Raw genomic sequence first — 18,516 nt, 5'->3', positions numbered from 1 at the left:
TCATGCTGAAAGCCTAAATAAATAATAGCTGCCAGATTCTCAGCTGATATGAAAGAAAGGAATCCAACTGTAAATATGGAAAATTACGTTGCTTTACATCAGCTGAGAGTCTTGCCCAAGCAAACCTCAACCTAAGTTTGATAATTTCTAAATTTTCTATTTTATTTCACTAATTGAAAACAGCAGCAGCACTGGCTTTCTCCAGAATCTAACTTTATCTTTCCTTTATCCAATGTCTATTGAAGAAGCCAAGAGTCTTGTGTGTCTTTGCAGACTAAGCCAAGAAATTTTGAGGTACGGGTCAATTTACCTCTAATAATATCTTACTTAGGAATAAAAAAAAAAAGAAAAAAGTTGCTTTTCCTCTAACTCAGTGGCTGCATGCAGCCTGTGAAACTTGATTCTGTTGCCTGCAACCACAGAAAATGAAAATGTTCAAATAGTGGTTAAAAAGGAAAGTAAAGGAGGATGCTGTCCACAGTCAGTTATTTGTGTAGTACTGCTTTTAAGTCATTTCTGTTGTTTCACATGCTGATAATTTAGTATCCTGTTTCTTCTGGATCCCCCTACAAGGGAACTAATTCTTCCTGGACACTGTGTCAGGAACTTATTTGACTAATTCAGAGTCATATTCCAAGACCCGGGCTACATACTTAAGCATCATGCTTTCTACTGTGTTTTGTCTGCAGAGCCCTACAGAATTCACCTCCAATATGTTGAACATAGTTAACCTCTTTAATATTAAGAGCATACAGTACACAGGTAGCTCGTGAGCAACTGAGTTCTGCTCCTTGGTGTCACTGGAAGCAGCAAAATGTCAGTTGTGAGACACTCTAAAGGGGGAGGGAACACAAGAGTCCTAGGGAAACAAATCAGGGAGGCCACAGGGAAAACTGTGAATGATAAAATATCATTTGAAGTGTCCTGTCATAGAGGATGAGAACGGAAGAGGCTGCCAGCAACCTTCTCTCCGTGGAAAGTAGATGGAAACATCTCCTGCGTTTGCTTCCAGTAGTCAGTGAGCATAGCTTCATTGCTTCCCCTGCCTCTCCTCATCCCATTCTTCGTAAGGAATGTCTGGAAAATAAAAACCAACTCCATTGTTTTGTGTGATATCTCTGCAATGAGAGCAATCAAATCTGAACCCTGACATGTAGCAGGTCCTTGGTGTTCTACTCTTTAAGTGACCACACTGCATCCCATGGTTTCTAGAAGTCACATGAGATAAACATAATCTTCTGTTGCAATAACTGATCCTGTTCATTAACTATCTCTTCAAATTTTTCCACTGCCAGAAATGGTGGAAATGCATCAATTCACAATTATTTAATATCTCATCACTGATACAAAATATTGAATAGATTCTAACAATAAAAAAAAAATCTCAAAACCTCCAATACTGAGTTCAAATCTCACATATTTGGTGCTAAGTCTGTGTTTATATATCAGAACCCATAAGATCTTTCCTGTGTACTGTGTTAATTTTAAATCACTGATTTTAAACTAAAATAATCTATATAACTATCCATATATGTCATATATATGGTTTGCAAGACATGTAATGTCTTACTGAAGCCTGGGTAGCTTGTATCAACACAATTCCATTTTGCAACCAAAGAAGTAATCTTGCACAAAAGAAAGTTATTTTGACAGGGCCTATTTTCCATATGCTTATGTTGATTGGTATTCATTCAATTTTCCTCCTTTCATTCTTTTAGAAACAGAGTCCCATTTCAGTAACTCTATTATTTTGCCTGGGATCGATGTCATGCTGACAGCCCTATAATTATGTGGGTTGGCTCATTTAGTCTTTTAAGTACTGGCATGGTGTTATCTTTCTTCCAGTCCTCTGGAATGTCCTTAGTGTTCATAGGGCTACTGCAAATCAACATCGTGGTACACATCAGTTGAATGCATTCTGGTTATACCACTCACCAGTAATTCACTTCTATAATCCATTTTACAGGAGTTTCCAGCCAATTAAAATCTTGGACAACTTTGTGCTCTTTTGCCTATGTTACAGTTTCTGAATAAGAACTTTAACAATGTCATCACTGAAGTGAGAAAAGAAAGCATTAAAACCTTTTTCCTGTGAATTTTTATCAAAAAAGTTACAGATGGTTCTGCCTTAAAGTATGCAGCATGTGTTTTCCTATATACATGATTGTGTATTTGTGTGTAATTACAGATTTACAAATTCACATACCAAAATAAAATAATAGAATTACATGAAAAATTATTTGTGGGCAGGATAATACTGGCCATGTGGGTACTAAGAAGTGGTTTACTGTGATAGGAGGAGTCAGAAGATCAAAACAGCTGCTGCTGCAGCTCCTACATCTCAGTGGTTTTTCAGTCAGGGTCTTACACTGTACTCAGTTTGCTTTGGTCCCCTGGGCTGACTGTCCTTACCATGTAAGGACATGATCATTCTTAGCCATCTGGAGGACAAGTCATAGATGTGGATTTTTTTCACCTTTACTCCAGATTTGGAGTTGCATTTGGTGTGCAACAAGATCAAAACATTTTTACTTGATAGGAATCCAGCTGCATGCAGTAAAACTGCTCTACAAATCCAGATCAAACTGCAGCGAATGCTTTGGCTAGGGAATTTGTTTTCAAGCAGCAGTGCTGTTCTCAACCAAAATGCAAATGTACACACAATCGTTAACAATATTTTTCCATAATGAAAGAACTCATCAAAGAATATTTCAGTTAGGTTTTTTTTTTCAATTGATATTTTAGAATCAGGTTTTTTTACACTAATGAAGTATATGATGTTGCATCACAGATGAGAATTATACCTACTGTTTATATACCTATATTACTGATTAATTGAAGAAAAATAGGAGTTTAGTTCCTTACAGTTTAACAGATATTTTTAGATATTTGTTGCATTTACTTAATCTGAAACCAGGTTGAAACTAAGCCAGATGCCAAAACTAGCTACTGAGAAGAAGGTGCTGAGTAAGGTTTAATTCTATCCATGTCAAGCATGTAGATCAATGTATGGCTCTATGTAGTTATTCTAACTACACTCTATACAGCACAGATTGATTATCACTCAGTAGCTGAAAAAGGCAGCTGACTCTTGCTCAGTACTAAAACTAAAAACTGCAATGTTACATATGTCTTGAGCAAAAAGCAAATGTCATGAGGAACTTATAACTGATAAGACATATGATCATCCTTTTCTGAATATCACAGAGCAGTAAGAACAACTTCCTTCATGTGGCACTATTTCCTTGTTGTACATCAGATCTGACAAAATGGCTTGACAAGGGTTCTGTGCACACAACAGAGATACAACTGCACATAGCAGAGATAGAGCCTGCTCTGCCTCTGTGACCATGACATGATGCCACATTTATACTTGCTATGTGTTGCAAAGCTTAGTTGTAGTAAACTGCAGTTCCTAAAGGTTTGGGTACAGCCCTCTGTTACTTTGACTGCTGAAATGTGTAACACTTTGCACTTCCTGCCTGATCATAACCTAAATATTTTCAAAGTTTTTTTGTGAACACTTGTTCATATTTCAGTGGTTCTAGAACTTGATTACCCAAGAAACCTGCTTGCAATTTCTGGTCTACATTAATTCATGGCTGGCCCTTGGCTGTAGCTGGAGGGGCCCTGAGCAGCCTGGTGCTGTGAAAGGTTCCCCTGCCCATGGCAGGGAAGTTGTAACTAAATGATCATTGAGGTCTCTTCCAACATAGGACATTCTATGACTTGTGATTCTATGATCATTCCTTGAAATTAGTTGCTTTCCCACCATCTCTAACATTTTTACACAACATATTGGAAGACATAAGTGATTATAACCTTCTTTTTGCTACAATGGATAAGCATAGCCTTTAAAGTCACCAGCTGACCAACAAGCACTTGAGAAGCAGGTAAAATTATTTTTTCATTTGTTCTCAAGAATATTTCATTCTTTGTCCCAAAGCTCCATAACTTCAAAGAAAAAAAGATATGTTTTAAATAGGGAGTGATTATAATAATTTTAAAATTATTTTAATATACTTTAGACATATTTAACATATAATATATTTCCTCTGAAGACTTCCAAGGAATTACAAATTCACTAATTAAGTACTGTAACATCCTTGAGAGGCATATACCATAATTATCTCCATTTTACAGATGGAGCAAGTGAAGCACACGGAAGCTAAGTGATTTGTCCAAACTAACACATTCCACTGGAGTGTAGCCAGGAGAGATACCCATGCTTTCTAATTTCCAGTGAATCAATAGATTATGCTACACACACCAGCCCCCAAAGGCAGGCTGTTACTGTTTCTTCACCAGAAATTTTTGGCTTCCTTATTGAAAACAAGATGCAAAACTGCCTTTATTCAGATTGTCTAGTAGCTGCCAAACAGTTTTAAAAAATGTATTAACATACAAATAATTATAAAGGGCTCAATGAAAGACTGACTTGAAAATTATACCCAAACACTCTTGCTCAATGACGGCCTTCAATCCTGTACCTTCTCAGCAAACTGCATGTCTGTTCATTCAAAATTCAGGTATCTCCCTTCATAAGACAAAATGATGTCTGATGAGGTAATAGCAGCTTGCTTACACACCAAGCAATACCAGTGGAAGGTGCTACCATGACCCTTTGACTAATCAAACATGCATCCATTACAATGATAGGGTATATCTTCATTTTGGACAGTGTCCTGGCATAGGTCCAATCATATGAGAGACTACAATCACTTGTTATATCCGTGACAAGCTGTGTGGCTTTTCCAAGCCAAAACTTGTGTTGCCAACTAGCAGCAGTTTATAAGGTTCTGGAAACCTTCTGAGAAATGTCTGTATTCTCTTTGATATGTCAGATTTTATCCAACAAAAAATTCATTTTTCAGAGCCAGCACTGAAATTTAAGAAGTTTGCTGTTTCATTTCCTCTCTTTCCTGCATCTCCTAATTACTACTGGGTTGTTCTCCTCTTTTGCATATTCTCTTTCTAACCCCTGACTTCATTGTTACTTTAGGATGCAGCATCAAAAGGAGAATAACACATCTGCCTCCATCTTTGCCAATAATGTGCTTCCTAGAAGGAGCTAAAAGACACTTTTCAGAGTAGTACAATATGAAACAGTTGGTTTTACTTAGGGAGAGAAGGACATTGATTCTGGTCTTCAATTACAAAAAAAAATTTCAGACAACACCAAATGAGATAGGAAGTGCAACTACTCTGACTTCTTCCATCCTCTGAGTAAGAAATGAGGGGACGACATTTCTGAAATGGAGTGGGCTGTGGTCCTGAGACCCTTTGTGGACTTGCTCAAGCTGCAATTTCACCTGGATAACTCTCAATAATTACCTTCTCTGCTTTGGATACAGTCTCAGACACCACCTGCTCTACAGTGTATTTTTTCAGATTGACCAATGGGTCCAATGTGTCAAAATTTTCCAGAAGAGCAAAACTAGTAGAAATTTATAGCTCTTATAACTTCCCTGTCTTGCAGAAGTAACTCTAAAAAAAATAAACTTGGTAATTATAAAACCCTAGAACTTATTATTCTATTAATTCAAATTTAATGCTACTCTTGCTCAGACTAAAATTAATGACTTATGCTTATGTAAAAGAAAAGAATATCATAAATGTGGGGGGAGAAAATGGTGTTTCATTACCAAATTTAACATATTAAAGAAGCTGGTCTTGCTGTTTGCATGAAAAAACACAGAGATTAAAGATGACTAAATTTCAACGTTACAGAACCTCATTCAACCTCATATCAACCTCTGCTCTCTTAGAAAGTGTACAATATCCTCTTACTATAACTAATTATTTGAAAAACTGTGGAAAACATGGTATTGAAAACATATGTGTTTTGAATATTATATATCCACAACTTATTATAATATTAATATATGCATTTATTGCCAGTTTTTGGACTTATATTAAAACATTACAGAATAAGCATCTCTTTTACATATAGAACTATTTTCACACCTGTTATTATCTAAATACAAAGTTTGAACTAAATGAATACTCTAAGAAATATTATCTGAAATTATCATTAATTAAAAAAATTTTCAGTGGAGCTTCTTCCAATTCTTAAATGTTGTATATCAATTATCATGAGACAGACAGTGGATATATATGATAGTGAGAAAAAAAAACCCGTAAGCTTTATATTTAAAATGAATATGCACATACAGGCAGTAAAATTTGCCAGTGATGCTTGAACAAACTTATATGTTAAACACTTTACATCTACTTTTATGTTACTATATATTCATTAATTAAAGAGCAAGTGCAAAAAATGTATAAAGTTGATGAAAGGTTTACAGACCTAGTGACCTATCTCAGCCCCAAGGATTACTACAGAAACTGTGTGTGACTGCAAATTATTACACCAGCCTTATGAGGATAATGATTTCCCACCTTCCATGGTGCTGCATTGTTATCCATAAGCTCCCAAAGGTCCTTAAGCTTGTTAATAACCATTATAGATGTGCAATGAAGTGAATCAAGACTAAAATGAACTCACCTGAGCCTAAGCAGATTAACCCTGTTCAAGTCTGATGATGTCCATATAAATTCATCTGAATCTCCTGCCATCAGCAAATAGAAAAGTGCAGTAAAACAAGGGTATATTTTATCTGTTCTTTTAAAAATAAGTACAGGAAAATATGCAGAACACAAATTCAGGAATAACTATTTAAACTGCAAAGGAGGGTCAGCTTTCCCTGGTGAGGACATATATGGGCCCCTGGGATTATATTTCATATGTGTTCAACACTTAGTATTCTTGAATCCTGCTCACAGGCTGAGGGCACTGTGTCTTGTAAACTGACTGCAAAAATGTGAATTAAACAAAGCCGGACATCTTCTGCATTAGATTATTAGCTAGTCCCTGAGAAAGCCATTGAAAAGATGATGCATGCAAAAATGAAGAAACATGAAGGTAGCAATTTATAAAATTTTTAGAGTAGTGCTGTATTTCAGAAGAAAGAAAATATATTTTGAATTTGTTTTATTGCCGAGGCAAATTGAAACATTTATAAAATAGTCTGCTAGGATTCATAGACAAAAAGATAAAAGGCACTTAAACATTCCTTCAATAGGATTTCACATACAGAATTATTTTTACACATATTTAAGTCACAGTATTTCTGCATGTAATGAATATATGCCATATTTTACTTTGTAGAAATCCTTACCTAATAAAATAAATGTCAAGTTTATAATTATTACGTTGTATGTTGCTACAGGATGTGAAAGAGGTGGAGTTAAATGGGAAATTTAAAATTGGAAATGGTGTTTCAGCATTTGAAATGGCTATGGAAGAAAGATTGACCTTATGATAGTGCTTTGATGAACACCAGAAAGAGAAGAAAGAATTAAATTAGAGTAATGACTATTGGTGATGTGAATTTGATGTGGACAGATATGGCAGGTAGACTGAATTCCAGTCTGAGTACTTCTGAGTAACAGAAGAGAGACAGATAAGTATGGAAGGAATATTTCAAACAGGAATGACCATGTGTTTCCACCTGAGGAAAACAGATCAGTAATTTGACAGGAAACCACTGCAGCAGCAGTGTTATTGTTCAAAAATAAATATAATTCATTACCTGGATATGATCTGTATGTTGTATGCAAAGAAGAGTGATATCACAAGGACAGGGATGAGAAATCTGGACCTAGAAGGAAGACATTGATCTGTGGTGATGGAAAAAGGAGATCAGGGTGATCTGGAAGAAAGGAGAAGACATCAATTTGCTATGTTGTTGTCAAACCCAGAATGTTCAGTGAGAGAAAGGAGGAATAAAAGGAATCATGTCAGTTATGGGACAGAATACACAGCAATTGATAAAATTAATATAGGAGCAGATTGTTAGAGACCAGATGTATGGAATGAAAATCCCTCAAAAGTGGACTACACAGGGGCCTGTGAAGAAAGGTGTTATATCAAGCCTCTCTTACCACATGATTGGCATCATCATTGTGGAGGGAGGGAGGGAGGGAGGGAGGGAGGGAGGGAGGGAGGGAGGGAGGGAGGGAGGGAGGGAGGGAGGGAGGGAGGGAGGGAGGGAGGGAGGGAGGGAGGGAGGGAGGGAGGGAGGGAGGGAGGGAGGGAGGGAGGGACAAAAAAAATTCTTTAATAGAAAAAAATCCAGCATTGAGAAATACTGTTCAGATGGACTAAACAGAGGCAAGCTGAAGCAAATGTTGCTGCCATCCAAACTGCCTGCTTTCTTAGAGATTTTTCTCTGACTCTTGTGCTCTTCCCCATCTATGCAGGCTGTGGAAGAAAGACAATTTCTCAGTGATATTTTATCAAGAATGCAAACGCTCTGCTTTCCATTAAGAGTTAAAGCCAGTACAACAACAGAAGGAAGAGATGTAGGTGCAAAAGCATTTCTTGATGCAAATAGTTCAGCAGATTCTGATTTAGAAGCTGTTTGTTTTCACTCCTTGTAGTTCAGTTGTTGATTCTATCTCAACTCTGCATCTTTCCTCCATCTGCATCTCTGCCTTCTTATTTCCACCCAATATTCTTATTAAGTTGATGAATGAATATTTTTTCCCTTCTATTTTTATGCACCCTCCTTATTATTTACACAGCCACCTGGGTTTTCATGTAAATGCTAAGCTATCTGGAAAGTTTTAGTCTACCTCCCAGAAACATATAGGAGTTTGAAGAATAAGCCAAAGAAAATTCTACTTTTAATTTTAATTACCTAATTTATGTTTTCTTCAATCCTGGTCCCTTTACAAGAACAGCTGAAAAATAGAAGATGGCAATGCCAGTTTACAGATGATTTTCAGACAATTTTCAGACATTCATGGGAAAGCAATTAAAGATTAGTTAGGCTGAGAATCAAAATCATGTAAAGCTAAACTATTTCTAGGGAAAATAAATACCTGTTCTGTTAATTTTATCGAAATTAAAACATGGTAATTTTGTTTGATTGTTTTTTTTTCATTTTGTTTCATTTTGCTTTAGCTTATCTGCCTCAAACAAGATTGTGATATATTCTGATTATTCAGAACAAAACCTGCCAGAACTGGAGTTCCAGTTTCCTATGTTCAACTGTTGTTTTTCCCCACTGAGCAGCAAGAGTTCAGACAGATGTATGTAATAAATTCAGAAATGTTGATCTGCACTGCAGATGAAAGGCTGAATAACAGTATAGTCATAAAACTGAAACTTTTCATACCATGCAAAAGCCTGTACTATATTTTACTCTACACTTCAAGATATATCACAATGACAGATTCTGTAATGTCAGGATATGGTATTGAAAGAATTCAAAGAAGTTTCCCAGCAGCTGCTGTTAGAATAGTTGCAATTGACTTATAATGCTGTCTGAAACACAGTCGTTTTCCCTATTTCTTACGCTTGTGGAGTGCTTTTTTGTTAGTCAAAAATCAGATTTAGAACAGTTTAACTAATATATTCAGCCATTCTACAAGACTGCTAAAGATAATATTTGTAGCAATAAACTGTGCTGGGAAGTTTATAGTAACAGGAAAAATATGTAAACACAACTTCTAGAAGGAAAGTAATTTTTATTCAGACTATCCAAAACACCTTATTTTTTTTACTTTATAAACATGTACTTAACTCAAAGTCCTAAAAAAAGGTGGCTTGACAGTTCTGACCAAGGTCATAATCAACATATGAACCTGTAAAAGAAACTTCCAGCAAAGCTAGGAAAAACCCTGACACTCTCAAGGCCCCCAGTTCTCTCCTGTTACATAGTTTTCCTAACAAATTTACTTGGTTTTCCTAAGGTGCAATCTCTTTGCTTTATGAAACAGCACATTTTCCATTCTTTTTATGGTAAGTTTCATATTCTTAATTCTTCTTTTAATGTAAAATAAAAATATTTCCCTCAGCTTCAAATGAGCATTGCATGCCACCAGAAAGGATGCAATTGGGAGTTTTCTTAATTAGAAAAGCAAAATGAGCCATTAAAAAGTGGCAACATTATTCAGAAAAAAAAAAAAAAAGGTGGAAGCTATTTTGGAAGAAACTTACCATTCCAAATTTCATGAGATGTCCTTAACCATTGAACATAGTATAGCAGGCTTGTCCATGTTTCTGTGCACATTCGTGGGTTATTAGTACAGCAGTTCCAGTTTCATTCACCCAGACCTCCACAGAAGTCTACATGGAAGAAAAATCAAATCAGTTTAATTAACAGAAACCCATTTACACCTTAAAAATTAGGCCATTGTTTTACCATTTACTATTTGTGATGGAAATCCAATAGAATTTCTTCTTGCAATAAATACATGCAAACCTTTTAACACATGCTTTAATACATGCTTTTAAAAGGGTCTGTAGTATTCAGATTGCTAGCATACAATTACTGACAAATAACTTCATTCCTTTTTACTGGTAGCTTATGTTATGGCTGTTCTGTCTGCAGGAGGTTGTAAACTCAACATCCATGGAAAACTTTAGAGACACACTTAGCAAAAGTACTATCAAGCTTTATCAGTCACAGCAGGCAAATGCAATTGTAAACACGTTTCATTTGGAAACGAAACAGCTTGGCTTATGATTGAGATAAATATTAGTTTGCATTTTCAACATTTACTTTGTACTAATAGACTGTTTCATTTCATAAGCATATAAGCAATCATGGTAAAATTATGGCAGGACTGAAGTATACCGGCATATTTATTCCTTGAAGTTCTCCAATCAAAGACAAAACTCAGTTGTTTGCTTTGATATTTATTTAATGATGTGAGCCCTGACCGGACTTGAGACAACCTCAAGTATTTCATAGAGCAGTGAGTTTCTTTTGAAATGGAGCAATGTAAACATGCTTTCAGGTGTTGTATAAATAGCAAAACTGTAACGCATAATATTTCTTTAAATTAGCACAGTGTTAATAACTGATGGGGGAGGGAGTCATATATAGGTTACTTGGCAAAACAACACTGTTTCTCAAAGTGTAGGAAAATGCAGAACACAAGGCACAAAAGTCCAAAGTACATGATAGAATAATCAAGATCATTTAGAACTGCCCCTGGATATCTGAAAAAGGCTATCAAAATGTTTCAGTGATAGTCTTGAAGTGATTTTTTATCCCAACTGACATATTATTATTATTACAGTAACCACCTTATAGCATTATAGTCAACCACTGAGAGACCTCAGGTGCTTCATGCACTCTCTGTAAGTATTTCAGGGGTTCTTGTTGCCTGTTCCTAAGCAGTTGCAATTTCCATCCTTTCCCTAGAGTTGAATCAAGATCAGATCAGCCAATCAAGGGTAAAAGTTGGAAAAATCCATTAGGAAGCAGTGAGTGATGACAGAAACAATGACTAGACTAGTGACACTGTGGTACTGCTGTACAGATACAATTTAGTAAATACATTTTAATTTCTGTATTCTCTGTTGGACACACTAACTACAGTCTACTGAAAGCACTTTAGTCAGTATGCTCGCAAACACACCCATCCTCTCAATTTTTTAATGTTGAGAAGATGCACAAATTGCAACTGGAGCCTGATATCACTAAAATTCAGATTAAAGGAGTAACGTGAGTGTTATTTGACAGCACAGTGGCTACTCCAATGGAAAAGTAGTATCAGTCAAGCTGGGACAGCTCAAATGAGCTTGAAAACTTGTTTTGGTTATTTTGGAGCCAGTTTTCAGAGGTGAGGAAACATAGAAAACCCTCTCAATATACCACTAGAACTTCAGACATAAAACTGAACAAGAAAGAAAAATTCCAAAAGAAAATACTTCTCAGAAATTATTAGAAGATCCTGGCTGACAAATACCTCTGTGTCTTTTCACCCAAACTGCAGAAATGTTTTCCCTAATCCCAAATACTCTCCTCCATCTTTAAAAACTTTCACTCTACACAACACATTGCTTAAACAGTGAACACAATTTAAAGTGATATTCATTACCATAAAGGATTATTGAAAATGCCTGTCCAAGCTATCTTTGCATTTGGTGCCTGCTCATCAGGATTACTGCATTTAACAAAGCAAATGAAACTAGATCCACTTGAATGAAACCATCTGTGAGTCCTAAACTGCAGAATATCCAAAGACAGACCAGACTCCCTTCTACGAAATTCCATCTCCATCTCTTACAAAGTCATTAGAAGAGCTTGATGCCAGTAAAGGTGAGATTACATAAATATTTCTGAAGTCTTTGCATCTTAGTATTTTGCTAGTAGGTGTCACAACATTTTACCAGGTTTTATAAAGAAATATATACAGTCCATGTTCTCTTCTATAAGCAGAAGAGCAAACAATTGACCACAAAGAAAAGGCATTGACTTTCAAGAACAATCCACTACAATTACCAGCCCTAGTGTTAGGTGTTAAGACAATGTCCAACCAGCATATCTATTGTGTATTCACCAGAGGTGCATGGCATGCAAAACCATAACATTATTCCAATCAGTATCAGGCCATAACCCTGACAGAAAGGGACTTGTGCTTGATGTCACTTGTTCTATGACTGCCAACTACATGGCAGATTTTGCTGGGAATAACTTTCATCTCCGCTGACAACTAAAATATAGTGAACAATATTTGTTACACTACTGAGACGAGAGTGAAAGGGCTATGTGTGAAGTGTCAGTCAGAAACAGCAGAGTATACAATACTTAATGTCGCTTACAAATATAAAACATTTAGGAAATACCAAAAGTATAAATTTATTAGTAGAAGAGAGGGAGTAAGCTCAACAAAGAGCTTTAATATTTTTTAAAAAGAAACAACTCAGCAAACAGCCCAGGGTAGGGGTCCATGAGGGTAATCCTAATGAACAGCATTGATTTCTGCTTTTGGAATTAATAGCAAAATTACACCATGGCAGAAGAAATACATGCTTCTTGTACTGACCAACTTCTCCCCTTGACAAGTAAGGCTTCTAGATGCGTATTTACCACCATCTAAAATTTTTTGGTAGCACAGTCAGTGAACTAATTCATCCAAAGTTTACTGAATACCATAAACTTTCTTTAGTATATTTTCCAAAATATGTGAATTCCACAAAAATGTAAACCTTACTGACAGGAAAGAAAGCAAAATAAATTTTTAAAACTTTAGAAGCTACTAGAATATACAGGCTTTATTGATGCATCAAGAACATGATAATATGTAGTGATGTGATCTTAAACTGAATATAGACTAAAGAAATACCTTCTGGAAAATTTAACCTCTGTTCACACACTTCAAAAAAACTCTTGAAACCTGAAGAGCATTAAGAACAGACATACAGGAAGCCTTCCAGTTCTAGAAAACGTAAAGGACACCAAAGGATTTATTTAGCTCTATTTATCTCCAGGGGGTTAAAAGTCACAATATAAATTAAAAAAAACCACATTCCTGTCTGTATTAATGGATCTAAAAGGTGAAGAGACGACTGCTGAGCATGTACAAAGGCAAAGAACAGCCTATAGTTATTAAAACATGATCTTTACTGTTTCTCACTTTTTCCTGTCCTTCATTCACCTTCCATTTCTCGTATTGCAAGGTCTACTCTACAACTGCAAGTCATCAATTCCTGCAGTCTGTTATTCTGATGGTACTCTTACCATTAGTGAATGCAGGTCTATGTTCAGGCTAAACAGGTCTGCTTTCCTTCCTAGAACTCATGTGCCCTGTCCACATCATCATTTGTGGCATTTTGCTTATTCTCAAATCTCTGTTTCAGCACACAGGGTCTCACTGATTCATTTTAAACAATGACTGACAAAACCCACGACCTTCCTACATGCTCACTAGTGAATCCAGCCCATTTGTTGATCCTTCCTGAGTTCATTCTTATGCATTTTCTTGTTTTTCCACACTTCTAAAACTCCTGTGGCTCTTTCTCCTTGAATATACATGTAGCTTACTGATCGGCTTGTCCAGGTGGTCCATCTCTCTTGCACCTCTGAGCTAAATGAAGTTCTATATTATACACAAATTCAAATGCACTCCATCCTAGATCCTCTCAAATAAGATCCTTTGCAATCAGTCAAAACCACTCTCATTCAAATGCCTAATGGCATCTTCCTAGACAACTAGCATTCACTCTTCTCCTTGTTCTCTCAGTTACTCATCAACTCTTTTTTTTTAAAATGCCTATCCTCTTATGACTATCTGCCATTACTTTTTTTAGGTTTTTTCCTATTCTTTCCAATTTCTCTGTCAGTGAGCTCTTCCTCAAAATATCTTTTAAACAACACCTGAACTCCCATAACCTGAACAACATAACTCCCAACACTTGAACAACATAACCAATATCACTCATTGTAAAATCTGATTTGCTGCTTCTTTTTGTACCTGGCTTTTGTAGGTTCTGCTTTTGATGAGTATATTTTTCAGCACAACAAAGCTCATGAGTTTGAGCTCCAAATTAATTAACTAATTAATTAAATTAATTAAACTAATTAAGTAATATTAACTATATTAAAATCAGATTTCAACATTTTGGGTGACGATACCTTTTTGGATTCTACATATCTCTGTGAAACCATCACATCTCAGTACAGAGATGCAAAATCAATTTTTAATTTTTTTCTTTAGAATTCAGGTGGTTTGCTGATAAACACCTGAGTCACAAAGGTGAAAATAAACTAAATAAATCAGTTAGTTCTCATGTGTCAGTAAGCTGAATAAGGCAAGATTAGTGTACATGAGTGTTTGAATTCTGGGTCCATCAAATATTAAGTGTTCTTAGAAGAGCACATAATCAAATGCTATGCAGATGTGCGAACAGGCTAAAAACCATAGCAGTAATTTTGTTCTTTTAATAAAAAGTGAAGCAAAAAAACCCCAACTTGCTTCCACATTAAATTCTAAAACCTCACATAAAGAAATAATGCTCAGCTTTTTTAATTCATTAATAAAACTGCAGAATTCCAATCACCAGAAGAGCCATCTGTGACTTAAAAACACAGATCAAATAGAAACCATTCCAAAGTTCAAATAAAAATTTGATGATTTTCATCTCTGATTGACACAGCATTGAATAAAGTGACCACAAAATGGTATTTTTAGGCTAATATCCAGTCTTCAATTGCAGCAAACACAAAAAGAAAATCAACTGAATTTTGATAAACCCATTTTGCCTAAGTATTTATTAATTTAAAAATAGAGGCAAAACAATCAAATTTTAAAACCTGTTATGACTTCAAGGTTTGCTATATGTTTTTAATATTTGGCACATTGTCTCTAAATACTTGCTTGTAAATGAGATTTTTTTCAAAAATAAAATATTCTGAAATAATATCTTTTTTGCCAGAATAACTCATGTCTTGAAAGAACTAGACTGCTATATTTATATGTGTTTTTCTTCTTTTTCCTCCAGCTTTATGCAGAATCTCAAAGTTCTTCACCGTACCTTATTCTCGCGAGACTGCACCGCTTCTCCTTCTCTGCAATGTAGTAAATGTGAAAGTTGACCTCACAGGTCTTAAATAGGTGCCCTTTGCTTTTATGCTAGTCATGAAAATCACAATTGCTGTAATAATTTGCTCCTAGCAGTAGTCTAGCAGCTGTCTAAATTTACAAGGTCAGCTCTAGCACAACCTAAGCCAAACTTTTTAGAGACCTCAGGGTCAGGTTTCAAATAACTGCACATTCCTACTTTAACCAAAAGTAATCCCTGAGACTCAGCACACTTTAAAGATGAATGTTCATCTCTTCTCACATTTGAAACTTCAAAGGCCCAATTACTACTGGGCTGACATGGGCTGTTTCATGATACTTCCTGTGCAAAGTGCTACCTCTCTGCACTCTGTGTTTCTGATGCTTCTGTTATCGCTGGTCAGTTGCTCTTTGGCAACACAAAATTCAATACCAGGTTTCCTCTCACTTCTTCCTTGCACTTGTTAAAAGCAATTACTGTTAGCATCCATATTTGAACTTTGAGTTCTGTTTCCGGGATTGTTTATGTTCTCTACGATGGCTACATTAATCACCAGCTATTGGGTTATCTTACAGTCAAAACTATTGGAAACACCTGGCTGGAAGATAAAAACAAAAGTAAGGCTACCAAAAATATCAGGATTAAGCTCAAGATAATGCCACTGTAAGATTGTCTGTATGCAATCTGTTTTCAGGGAAAAACATTGACAAAACAAGTAAGTTGATTCAAAGTTCATGTTTCTCCTGGTAGCAGCAATGCTCTTGAAAGTGTATTTGTGCATTTTTGCTATTGAGAGTGTTCAGCTGCTATTTTCATTTCCATTCAATGACCTAGAAGTTTCTGAAATTTTTAAGAAAAAGCTTTAAAAAACTTTTAAGAAAAAGTTTCTAAAACTTTTAAGAAAAAATCAAGAGCAAAAATTTATACCACAATCAAATCACACATCTTTTGCTTGCAACTTTCCACGCCTAAGTGGGTATTTTGAACAATATTTTTCTCTCTGGTATCAAATTGAAGCTTACCAGTCTTCATTTAGTATCAGTGTTCAATATTTAAAATAATCTTTTGTGATACATCATAAACAAAAGACCTTGGTTAATTCATTAAATGGTTAGTCAATATGTGGCAATAAAGGAGAACAATCCCAGAATGGCCAGTTACTGAAAGGAACCATAAATTCACGGGACAGATGGAATGGGTTTAGAGTGGACAGGGTGGAGAGAATAAGATTCCTTGCATAAAATAGTTTTTTTGGTTTTTTGGTTTTTTGTGGTTTTTTTGCATTTTTATTGCAGTTCAATATTGTTTAATAGAATTAGGTATAATAATATAGTTTGCATGGCAGCATTCATGTAAGAAATATTTCAGTGACTTCTGAATCATGTTTTAAAAGATGTGAGGATTTATAATTTATTTAAGAAGATTAAACCTAATACAACTGAAAAAAAAATTGAAGTTCAGTTTTTTCTTTATATTAACACGCAATCTTGAAATTGTTTGTCCTTTACAAGGAAAAAAATCAGTGAAATCATTCCCAGTAACTTAATATCCTTAAATGGTTTATAATAAAATGGTTTGCTCTTCTTTCAGGGATTTACCTTAATGATATCATTCCAAAGGAGTCTGGTTTAGATCAAACTGGGTTAAAGATCATGACTGTCAAAAGATGATGTCACTTAGATTCCATTACTAATAAAACCAGGGGTCATTTTGAGTACAGAAACAGATTGATATTCATGCTTTCTTTACCTCTAATATCTTTAGTCATGCATTACAAAGGTAGAACTTCGCCCATTCCAATGTAGATCAAGAGCATAGTACATTAACTTCATATTTAGAGTTCTTTAGCACAGTTGTTTAAAAAGTCAATGGCAAGTAACATCCAAAATCAATTTCAATAAATGAAATCACTTTGTCTAGGAAATTCTAATTTCTGCATTTTACAAAGATTAGGGTTAAAGATGCAAAAATTGCATCTTAATTTATTAATCCGTTCAGATGTAAATAAAAGCAGTCAGTATAGCCAACACTCAGTAAAATGACTATAAAATGTAAAGTTAGGATAACCTAATATAAGATTAAAAGGCTAAAATCTTATAATCTATTTAGAACAGTTCGGCAGTTATTCTTCTCTTGTCTTACCTACTTAACATTTTGTATCTTCCTAATACTGTTTGGTGTGCCTGGTATTTTCCAGAACTATCCAACTTTCTCTTAGTCCTAAAAACATTAAATATGTAATTAAAATACAAATAAAACAACCATTGCAAAATAAAACAAGATTAACCACCTGCAATAAAAAACTGCAATTATAATTTAGAACAAGAAAAAATAATTAAACAAAAGAATATTTGCCACCACAGGATGGTCAAGTTGCATAGAGTAGTAGTTTTCAATGAAATCTCTAAGAAGTCAAACAGAATAAAGTCCTATGATTTTCACTACAGGTTTATGTCTCACCATCAGTAGTCTAATGTGTGAAAGGAAAAACAGGAACAAAATACTGAGCACTTGATGAGTGTCTAGCTATGCCAGACTTTGACCTGAGTACTTAGGATCCTACTTGTCAACTCCTGCTTACCTGATTTCATGATTTTAACAATTAAGATCCAGCTAAATCTACTGCTAAGACTCCAGGAAAAATTCAGAACCAGTCCATTCTGCTAGCCAAGATTACATTTACTTTTGTATAGTGAGACTCTTAGAAAGCACCACTAGATGGGGATGTGACGGTCAGGGCAAGAACTTCCTTGGATGTTTGTGGTGCCTTCTGAAAGACCTGCTCTTTGTTAGCTCTCACACACGTTACTATGAAATGCTATGGTTCTTCTCTGCATTAATTTTTGATAAAGTTCCTGTGAACTTAAATGTTGCCTATTGCCAAAACATTTACTTAGGAGTATGTTGTAACATGTTCTTCCACAGTCTGTCCTTAGATATTCAACCAACACCACCATATTACTCTTTTATTTCTCCTTACTCTTCTTCGTATTTTTCCAGGCTAATTCTCCTCTGTCTGCTTTATTGTCAAGGTTTCTTTTAAATTAGTTTCTGCTGCACAACCTGTAAGATGTAAAAGAACTGAGGATAAAGGCAAAAAATAAACAACCATTTCTCAAAAATGAACCATCATATTTTGAAACCTGCATCTT

The 18,516-nt window shown here is 35.3% G+C and overlaps 1 long non-coding RNA gene across 1 annotated transcript; it reads right to left on the bottom strand.

Moving 5' to 3' along the window:
- Positions 1 to 739: 739 nt before the first annotated feature.
- LOC135288992 (uncharacterized) lies at positions 740 to 17,572 on the bottom strand. The gene is made up of 5 exons (XR_010351792.1): positions 17,511 to 17,572; positions 10,010 to 10,138; positions 7,596 to 7,715; positions 6,509 to 6,572; positions 740 to 1,077 (listed from the first exon to the last, which is right to left on the bottom strand). It is a non-coding gene; the product is annotated as an uncharacterized LOC135288992 (long non-coding RNA).
- Positions 17,573 to 18,516: the final 944 nt, after the last annotated feature.

This window comes from Passer domesticus, chromosome 1 (genome assembly GCF_036417665.1).
Source record: "Passer domesticus isolate bPasDom1 chromosome 1, bPasDom1.hap1, whole genome shotgun sequence".
Lineage (NCBI taxonomy): Eukaryota > Metazoa > Chordata > Aves > Passeriformes > Passeridae > Passer > Passer domesticus.
The sequence above is the reverse complement of the archived record's forward strand: the minus strand, read 5'-3'. Positions and strand labels throughout refer to the sequence as shown.